Genomic DNA, 10,717 nt, shown 5'->3' on the forward strand with positions numbered 1-10,717 from the left:
TCATGTGAGTGCACGTGTAACAAGCCCAAGCTTGAGGGCTACCCTTGTAGTCATGTGCTCCTGGCGGCTGCAGATCAAAAAATCAGTGTTGAGCCATACATATCACTGTACTTGAACATGTACAATCTGTACAACACTTGGAACGGTGAGTTCTGGGCCTGGGGTATTGATATGAACTACAAAATGCTGTGGCCAGATGGGCCGAAATGGGTTCCGAACGCCAACTTGATGAGAACCGCCAAGGGACGATGTCAGTCTAGGCGTCATTGCAATGACATGGACCATAGCCAAATGGGAGAACCAAGGCGATGCCGCGTTTGTAGGTGTCCTGGACATTCACGTAGGGAATGCCCGTATCGAGCGAACAACACCGCATGATGTTGATGTATGCCGCGTTTGTGTTATTGTATTTATATTTATTTTAAATTGAATCTCTTTGTATTATTGTACCCGTGATGTTAACTTCAGCTAATTAATGTAAATTATATCTCTTTGTACTATTGAATCTCTTTGTGTTATTGTATTTATATTTATTGTACATTGAATCTCTTTGTGTTATTGTATTTATATTTATTGTACATTGAGTCCCTTTGTATTTTCTTTGTATGTTTGTGTGCAGGTTATGGCTGAAGTGCCGTGGCTTTTGGAGGGGCCCCATGACGCCGACCACCGTTGCCATCTATTTTTGAACCCAAATAAAGAACATGATTATCGGAGTTTCAGACTTTAAACCATAAAGAAAACCTGGCCAATACACAATTATTTCATTCCTCACCTTGACGCTTATGGACTACATGCTTTTGCTAGACTCACATCAAGCGAAGACCAATCCCAGTTACATTCGGACCCATCCCTTTTGACATCCCTCGTTGACCGGTGGAGACCTGAAACCCACACCTTTCACTTTCGTTTTGGGGAGCTTGCACCTACACTAAAAGATGTTTCTATGATCCTTGCTCTGCCAATTAGAGGTGAGCCGTTAGTCTCTCCACGAGTGTCTAAAACTTGGGCACAAAATATATCAGACCGTCTTGGAATGACAATGCCAGAATCTACATTGTGGAGAAGATGGTAGATGAACCTTTACCCGAGCATCCAAAATACAGCTTCGATTCTGCCATTCTATCTCATACATATAGAGGCTTGTGTGATGCCACACAAAAAACTTCCTTCGCAAAATAAGCTCCGTTACTTTGTGTCCCCTACGAGTTTCTACAGCTGTGGTCCTGGGAATACCTCCCTGTAGGACGACCTCGTATAATAAATCCCATACACCCATACGACTATAGTGAGGGCAGCTGTGTAACTATGGCCAGCAGGTGGACAAGGGCACAGAAACATTGGTCTCCAAGTATTGCGAAAAATTGTTACCCTATATACCACCAGCAGTTTGAGGCACTTGATGAGTCTGTAGTCACATGGAACCCATGGACTCAGGAGCATGTACAGATGGTCTTTAATATACGACCCATCACACCAGGCATGTTGACCGATAGTGCATTCTGCCTGACTCGCTGCTACTTATTATTCCTGTGGTGTGTTGAGCCTTACAACCCAGAGCGTGTCATGAGACTGTTCGGTCTGTATTAGGAGATTCCACCACCTTTTCCAAGATGTACTGACGAGGAAACCCATAAGTAAGATGTGACCTCCCTAAATAGTTAGTGTCCTTTTTAATTTACTAAACTCATACTTTGTTACATAATTTTCAGGCTAACCAATATGGGCCACGGTTGGAGTCTTTACGATTGGAGGGAGCGTAACATTCAATGGGTACAGAAGTGGGAAAATGACGCACTAGCAGATACAGTGTATCAACTTAGGTACATTTTATTTACATTATTTATTACGATGACCATACGATGCGTGAAGATGCTTTGCTTTCATCACAACGGTTGATGTTATTATATAATTTTGCAGACCGTATGATGGAAGTACATCTCAACGTACAAGCACTGGTACTGCATCAGCATGCGTACAAGCCTGGCCGGTCAACCAGCTACGATACCAACATATCTCACGCACGAGGAGCAGATGCAGAGACCTGTTGAGCTGCATGCAGCTTACTTTCATGACCGGGTGGTAATCACTAGTAATTTTTTTCAGGTCCATCATTTCGTAATCATTTCAACCAAATAACAACCAAATATTTTTCCAGCTTCAAACCGCCCACGATATAGGGCAGATGGGGAGGGAAAGCATGCCGCCCAGGGCTGTCAAGTCATTCAATAAACCTGTTAAAGAATACATGCTAACAAAGTTGAGATGTGGTAGAGGCGACGACGTTGTCACTGGAGCGTACAACATGCCAGTACCGAGGTCAGCCAGACCGAGTGCGGCGCTGTCGTCTAGACCGAGCGAGGCGCGTACAAGCCATGGGCAGTGGGGGGGAGGGTTTGAGTACTACAACGACATTGCCACGACATGACTCTTCTCTGCCACTACATCGCTCTTCTTCGGTGCTGCTTCGTCAGGGGCAGACATCGCACGACCATGGCATGGGCTTGGATTCGATGCCTGAGCTGTATCTTTCTCCAAACCCATATGCATACACATGATATGGCACATACACTCAAGGTGAGGGATCTCAGCCGTATCTCTCCACGTGAGGGATCTCCATGCCCGAGGAGACTCGTGTCCCAGATTTAAACCAGTACCAGGTAGAATGTCCAGACAGTACAGGCGAGGGATCTGATCAGGTAGTCATGTTTACATTTTAATGCATTTACAGTGATATTACATATTATCCTCTAACAGTTTTTGTTTACAATGTCTCTATGTGCAGGACATACCTGATGTAAATTGGAACGATGAGTACACCCAACCTGGCGACAATGTTTACGCAGTAGATACGGATTTCTTCAGAGAGGACGTTATTCGCCCATATTTTATCCCCCAGGAGTCACAACAACCATACGCCTACAATTACGCATCAGGTTTGCAACAAGGATTACAGACTCCATCACCTATGCAAGAGTCGCAGACACAAGAAGACCAACTGGAGTACGGTCGCGGTCTTCGTGTACCTCGACCACCTAATCACTTGGAGCTTTCCAGCCCAAAGGGAAGGCCAGGTGGCCGTCGTCGACTACAATGATTCATCTATGCGCGACCCATTGTATCTACATATCTCTGCATCAGACTTTTCGATTTGAACATCTATGTATGCTGAAATAAAAATGCACCAGTTAGGAACAATTTTTCCCGCCTATATCTCCCGCCATACTATCCCGCTCCACTCTTCGGCTTATGTTTTCGTGCAACCCTTTCCCCTCAATATTTTCCCACCAATGCTTTCCCTCCAGATGTTCCCGCCACCTGTTTCCCGCCAACGCTTTCCCTCCATATGTTCCCGCCACTCTTTTCCCGCCATATGTTCCTCCAACCCTTTCCCGCCATACTGCACTCGTTCTTTCCTGCCATTTTCTCCTCTCTACCTATAAAACCCCCTTCAGACGGAGGTGGATAAGCATTCGAGTGTAGTGTAGTCGACATGTCCCATTATCCTTTCGATCGTAGTTTTCACCCTGGGATGAGCAGGACTCTTCTAAGGCTACCTACCGATTTCAGGATGGACAATAGGATAGTTCCATGGGACAAACTCGCTGGTAATGACACCATAATGAATAAGTTGGCTCACCAATTATGTAGGTCTGGGTGGCCTGAAAGGACCTATGAGGAGGTACGTAAAGAACTTCTTAGGTTGCATGCAAGGTGGAAGAATGTAGTGGAGCCGAAGTGTGAAACTTTCAGAAGGACTGCAGAAAATCATCCATTTTTAGGGACTGAGGAGAGCGAGGATGAAGATGATATCTTCATGCCGCCGCTTTCGGGTGCTGCATCGTCAAAGGGAAAGAGTTCTGCATCGTCTAAGGGCAAGAGTACTGCATCCTTGAAGAGAAAGAGTTCTGCATCGTCCAAGGGTAAGAGTTCTGCATCCTCGAAGGGCAAGAGTTCTGCATCGATGGAGGATGACGATGATGCCTTCATGTAGTTTTTAAGCTGTATTCCAGTTCTACCATTTAATTCGGATGTACTTGCATTATTAGTTTGTACTCTCTTATTGTAGGGCATTATGTTCTATCTTAATTTTATTTTGTAGTTGTTGCACGATGTTCGATATTAGTGGAGGGAAACAAAATGCCACTACTTTATTTTAAAACTATATTTTTTTCCATTACGACACGGCACAACTGAAAATAAGATACATCGTACGAATAAAGCTACATTTAACTCCTGAAATAAACCTACATTAAAGTGCAGAAATAAAGATACAAATGATTGCGAAATTTAAAATACTACCACAGGAATCTACTGAGTCCAGCGTGGATATTTTCCTTTTCCATCGCCAGCTTCTTCTGCTGCCTTGGCCTCACGAGCCCTTTCTTTCTTTCTCTGCCTCTCCGCCTCACGAGCCTCCTTTCGCTGTCGTTCCTGCTCCTCCATGTGACGAGCCTCTTCCCTGTTTTTCTTTCCTAAATCTTGAAAAAACAGTGTTGCTCCGCATAGTATTCTTTTAACTCTCTCTCTCTTTCTCTGCTTTCTCCTCAGCTTCCGCCTTCTCGTGTCGCTCTTCCGCAAAGAAACTATTCCATGCACGGCGACTTCTTTCACGAATCTCAGTCACTGCCCAAGCCGGCATCTCCGTGTCAATCCAACGATAGTACATGCACAGAGGCGGAGGAGACTACAACAAGAAACAAGAATGTTATTAAAGAATAAATCGAAATACCAACAATATCTATTCGTGATGGTTAAAGCATACCGGAGGCTTGTCGTACTCTGAAATAGCTACGGCAGGATCTTCCTCATAATTGGCGCACCTGAAAAACTTCATGCCCAACCAATCTGAAAAATCCGTCACCTCCTTCACCTTGCAAAGATCGCCACACCAACACCGCATGACTGCCACCCCCGGAGGCAAACTTGCATTCTTTATTTTCCTCGGCCTAATGCTTTGATCCAAACAAGGCAAACTCATACCGACTGAAAAAATGTGTTACACACTTTGCGCACTGGCGATTTTGAGGATGGCTGGACGAGAGCCTCGGTGTCTCCTTTTATAGGCTCAGACGATAAATGATGGCGAGAAAATAAGCGAGAACAGAGGAAATTAGGCGGGAAATTTTAGGATCCCTGTAGTGTCGGCACAACAGGGAACCTCGGATTCCCGCAACGACTGAGTGTATTTCTGCAGTGCCGTCGCATCCTCTCAAGCAATAGCAAGCACGCGCGTGGGAATTAGCTAAGTCTGCAACAGGGAACCTGTCGCCGCGCATGACTCAAGCGAAACAAGCAAAAGCAGGCTATCAACATCAATTTTCGAATCATCGGAATGAGCGAAGTTTGTATCGGAATCAGCGCCGTCAATCACGGAATCAGTGTCGTTTTCCCGCGCATGCAGAAGAAAAGATGCCGCCAGCAACAGTGGCGGCCTAGCCCGCGCCTCGGCCCGCGCGCAGCAGAGGCTGTTGGCCAGCCAGCGCGCCAGGAGGATGCCGCCTCTAGCTGTGGTGGCGTGGCCCACTGGCGGGGCCCGGGCACATCAGAGGCTGTCGGCCCACCAGCGACCGCGCCAGGGGAGGCCGCCTGATCTAGTGGCGGCGTGGCCCACAACGCCTGGCCCTTTCCGTCGCGGCGCGATGCACTGTGCGGAAGCCGTTCTGGCTGGGTGGCCGCCTCTGGCGGTGGCGGCAGGGCCCGCCGCTTCCTGGCGTGGCGGCAGGTGACACGTGTCGCCTGCCGTGCCTGCCGCCACCGCTGAGGGGGTCCTTTTGTCAAATTTATCCAGAGGTAGTCTTTTTTGGCAATTCATCTCGGCAGGGGGTCCTTTTGGAAAAAAAAAATCCACGCGCACCACTCCTCCTTAGCCCCAATAGCGAGGCACAGCCGCTCACCGGAGCTCCCCTCGAGCTCCCGAGCCAAGCCAGCCATGGCCGCCGGACCTCTGCATCATCGACGAATCTCTGGCGCCTCCTCAATCCTCCAGCGTGGATAGATATCCCATGCGCCATCGCCGGTCCACGTCCGGGAAGGTGCTCTTCGCGCCGGCCCAATCGGCGGTGCCCTGCTGCGACGCCCGGCAGGCGAGGCAGCGCCCACCTGAGCAGAGCTGCTATTGACCGACGGTGAGGCTGATCCACACATCTCCCGTGCGCCATCGCCGGCCCATGTCCGGAGAGACGAGCTTCCCGCCGGTCCAAGCGGCGGCGCCCTGCGCGAGGCCGGTTGGGCGAGGCCGCGCCGACCTAAGCAAAGCTGTTGCTGGCCTGTGGTGAGGCTGATCCATTCCGGCCTCGCCGACCTCGCATACGCCTTTCGCCGCGTCGCCCAGGGCCAGGCCGGCTCCCAGCGCGTCTTCCTCTGTCTCACCGCCGCCTCCCAGCTCGGCAAACTCGCCCGCGACCCACCCCCTCCCCCTTGTGGTATCTCTGGATCACTTCTTTTTCACTGTACTTTGTTGTTTGATTTACTGTCTTCAGATAGCACATGGCAATTTATATTCAGATAACATGGCTACTTCATATTAGGGACAAAATTTAGAGTGGTGAACATATTAAGTTACCATCATTTTTTGTTGCCATGACAAAAAAGTTGATGTTGTAATTGTATGCATGGTCATGAAAGTTGCCATGGCAAAATACTTTCTGGTACATACTCCCTTCGTTCCAAAATAGATGACCCAACTTTATAATAAAGTTAGTACAAGGTTGGGTCATCTATTTTCGAACGGAGGGAGTACATCTTAATAAAAGTTACCATTAGTTTTTTCATACAGGAAACGGTGTACATGGCAATTATGCATTATTTTGTGGGAAGTTCATGGAATTCATTCATAACTTGCCAAATTCATATGTAGGTTCCATGGCAATTCACTTACACAATTATTTTCACAACATAGCAATTCAAATAGATTTTTGCCATGGCAACTTTCATTACTACACATGGTAGCTCCGCCCCTACGAGGCCATAGCCGGTTCGAGCGCGACGACCTCGACCGCCTCCCGATCGCCCCCCCTGCGTTGTATTCTGATTTCCTTGTCAGTGTGATGGTGCTTGTGATTTGCAAGGGCATCGGAGCTCTGTGGGTTCGTCGACGAAGGCAAATCAGGTAGCCGTTGTTTCTTTGTTTTGAAAAAATGTAGCTCAATTCACGTACGTGGGATGATCAGTTCGGTTCAGTTAGTTGTACGGTCTATTTTTTTATGAGTTCGATGCACTTTGTGTTTTTAAGGATTTATTTGAGATAGTGCAGTCATATTAGCTTCTGCATATGGACTACCTGTGCAGCATTGAGTGGGAATATTAAAAAAAAATCTGGAGTTTTGTTCTTGATTGGCTTATGAATTAGGTCACTAATTGTGGTTCTGCGATCGGCTTCTTAAAGCCATCAGTCCTAGTCATCATAAACAAGCACTCTAGCACCGGCCAGGTGACTTACTAGTTTGTTGTTTTCTTGACCTGGTCAAATAAATAATTTTGCGATGATAAATAAACTACATTTGCCATGGTTTGTGGAACAAATTTGCCATGATAGCAAGAATAAATTGTTTAGCCATGTCTCCCCACCAAAGGTCAATCCATCTCTGTCTCCCCCCCCAAGTTGTTACTGCTCTCAAGTTATTTTGTAGATACTTTTTTCAGCTAGCTCCCACCTAGAACATTGCATTTTTGGGTCAGTTTTGTGTGCATGGCAAATATAGACTTTTTTACATTCTATAAATTGCCATGGCAATATAGTCTTCTTTTTTGCCATGGCAATATAGTCTTCTTTTTTGCCATGGCACATTCACACTTTTTTTGGCCATGTACATAGTGATGATTTTTTGTTTTCCATGATGGCAATTTTCACCCAAGTTCACAATCTCAAAAATTGCCTTGGCAATTTTCAACACGTTTTTTTTGCCATGAGCAAATTGCTGAAGGAAATATGCCCTAGAGGCAATAATAAAGTTATTATTTATTTCCTCATATCATGATAAAAGTTTATTATTCATGCTAGAATTGTATTAACCGGAAACATAATACATGTGTGAATACATAGACAAAACTATAGTCACTAGTATGCCTCTACTTGACTAGCTCATTAATCAAAGATGGTTATGTTTCCTAACCATAGACATGTGTTGTCATTTGATTAGTGGGATCACATCATTAGGAGAATGATGTGATTGACATGACCCATTCCGTTAGCCTAGCACTTGATCGTTTAGTATACTGCTATTGCTTTCTTCATGACTTATACAAAGTTCATGTAACTATGAGATTGTGCAACTCCCGTTTACCGGAAGAACACTTTGTGTGCTACCAAACGTCGCAACATAACTGGGTGATTATAAAGGTGCTCTACAGGTGTTTCCGAAGGTACATGTTGGGTTGGCATATTTCGAGATTAGGATTTGTCACTCCGATTGTCGGAGAGGTATCTCTGGGCCCTCTCGGTAATACTCATCACCTAAGCCTTGCAAGCATATAACTAATGAGTTAGTTATGAGATGATGTATTACGGAACGAGTAAAGAGACTTGCCGGTAACGAGATTGAACTAGGTATTGGATACCGACGATCAAATCTCGGGCAAGTAACATACCGATGACAAAGGGAACAAAGTATGTTGTTATGCGGTTTGACCGATAAAGATCTTCGTAGAATATGTAGGAACCAATATGGGCATCCAGGTCCCGCTATTGGTTATTGACCGAGAATGGTTCTATGTCATGTCTACATAGTTCTCGAACCCGTAGGGTCCGCACGCTTAACGTTATGATGACAGTTTTATTATGAGTTTATAAGTTTTGATGTACCGAAGTTTGTTCGGAGTCCCGGATGTGATCACGGACATGACGAGAAGTCTCGAAATGGTCGAGACATAAAGATTGATATATTGGACGACTATATTCGGACACCGGAAAGGTTTCGGGTGATTTCGGAGAAAACCGGAGTGCCGGGGGGGTTACCGGAACCCCCCGGGAGAGTTAATGGGCCACATGGGCATCGGTGGGAAGAGAGAGGGGCGGCCAGGGTGGGCCGCACACCCCCTCTCCCTTTGGTCTGAATTGTACTAGGAGGGGGGCGGCGCCCCCCTTTCCTTCCCCCCTCTCCCCTTCCTTCCCCCTCCTAGTAGGAGTAGGAAAGGAGGAGTCCTACTCCTACTAGGAGGAGGATTCCTCCTCCCTTGGCGCGCCCAAGGGGCCGGCCGGCCTCCCCCTCCCTCCTTTATATACGGGGGAAGGGGGCACCCCATAGATACACAAGTTGATCTACGGATCGTTCCTTAGCCGTGTGCGGTGCCCCCCTCCACCATATTCCACCTTGGTCATATCGTCGCGAAGCTTAGGCGAAGCCCTGCACCGGTAGAACATCATCATCGTCACCACGCCGTTGTGCTGACGGAACTCATCTCCAGAGCTCGGCTGGATCGGAGGCCGAAGATCGTCATCGAGCTGAAGTGTGCTGAACTCGGAGGCTCCGTACGTTCGGTGCTTGGATCGGTCGGATCGTGAAGACGTACGACTACATCAACCGTGTTGTGCTAATGCTTCCGCTTACGGTCTACGAGGGTACGTGGATGAACACTCTCCCCTCTCATTGCTATGCCATCACCATGATCTGGCGTGTGCGTAGGAATTTTTTTGAAATTAGTACGTTCCCCAACAGTGGCATCCGAGCCTGGTTTTATGCGTTGATGTTATATGCACGAGTAGAACACAAGTGAGTTGTGGGCGATACAAGTCACACTGCTTACCAGCATGTCATACTTTGGTTCGATGGTATTGTGAGATGAAGCGGCCCAGACCGACATTACGCGTACGCTTACGCGAGACTGGTTTCACCGTTACGAGCACTCGTGTTTAAAGGTGGCTGGCAGGTGTCTGTCTCTCTCACTTTAGCTGAATCGAGTGTGGCTACGCCCGGTCCTTGCGAAGGTTAAAACAGCACCAACTTGACGAACTATCGTTGTGGTTTTTGATGCGTAGGTAAGAACGGTTCTTGCTAAGCCCGTAGCAGCCACGTAAAATTTGCAACAACAAAGTAGAGGACGTCTAACTTGTTTTTGCAGGGCATGTTGTGATGTGATATGGTCAAGACGTGATGCTATATTTTATTGTACGAGATGATCATGTTCTGTAACCGAAGTTATCGGCAACTGGTAGGAGCCATATGGTTGTCGCTTTATTGTATAAAATGCAAACGCCCTGTAATTGCTTTACTTTATCACTAAGTGGTAGCGATAGTCGTAGAAGCAATAGATGGCGTAAACGATAACGATGCTACGATGGAGATCAAGGTGTCGCGCCGGTGACGATGGTGATCACGACGGTGCTTCGGAGATGGAGATCACAAGCACAAGATGATGATGGCCATATCATATCACTTATATTGATTGCATGTGATGTTTATCCTTTATGCATCTTATCTTGCTTTGATTGACGGTAGCATTTTAAGATGATATCTCACTAAAATTATCAAGAAGTGTTCTCCCTGAGTATGCACCGTTGCCAAAGTTCGTCGTGCCGAGACACCACGTGATGATCGGGTGTGATAAGCTCTACGTCCATCTACAACGGGTGCAAGCCAGTTTTGCACACGAAGAATACTCAGGTTAAACTTGACGAGCCTAGCATATGCAGATATGGCCTCGGAACACGGAGACCGAAAGGTCGAGCCTGAATCATATAGTAGATATGATCAACATAGTGATGTTCACCATTGAAAAC

The sequence above is a fragment of the Triticum dicoccoides genome, chromosome 5B (assembly GCF_002162155.2).
Source record: "Triticum dicoccoides isolate Atlit2015 ecotype Zavitan chromosome 5B, WEW_v2.0, whole genome shotgun sequence".
In the NCBI taxonomy this organism is placed as follows: Eukaryota; Viridiplantae; Streptophyta; class Magnoliopsida; order Poales; family Poaceae; genus Triticum; species Triticum dicoccoides.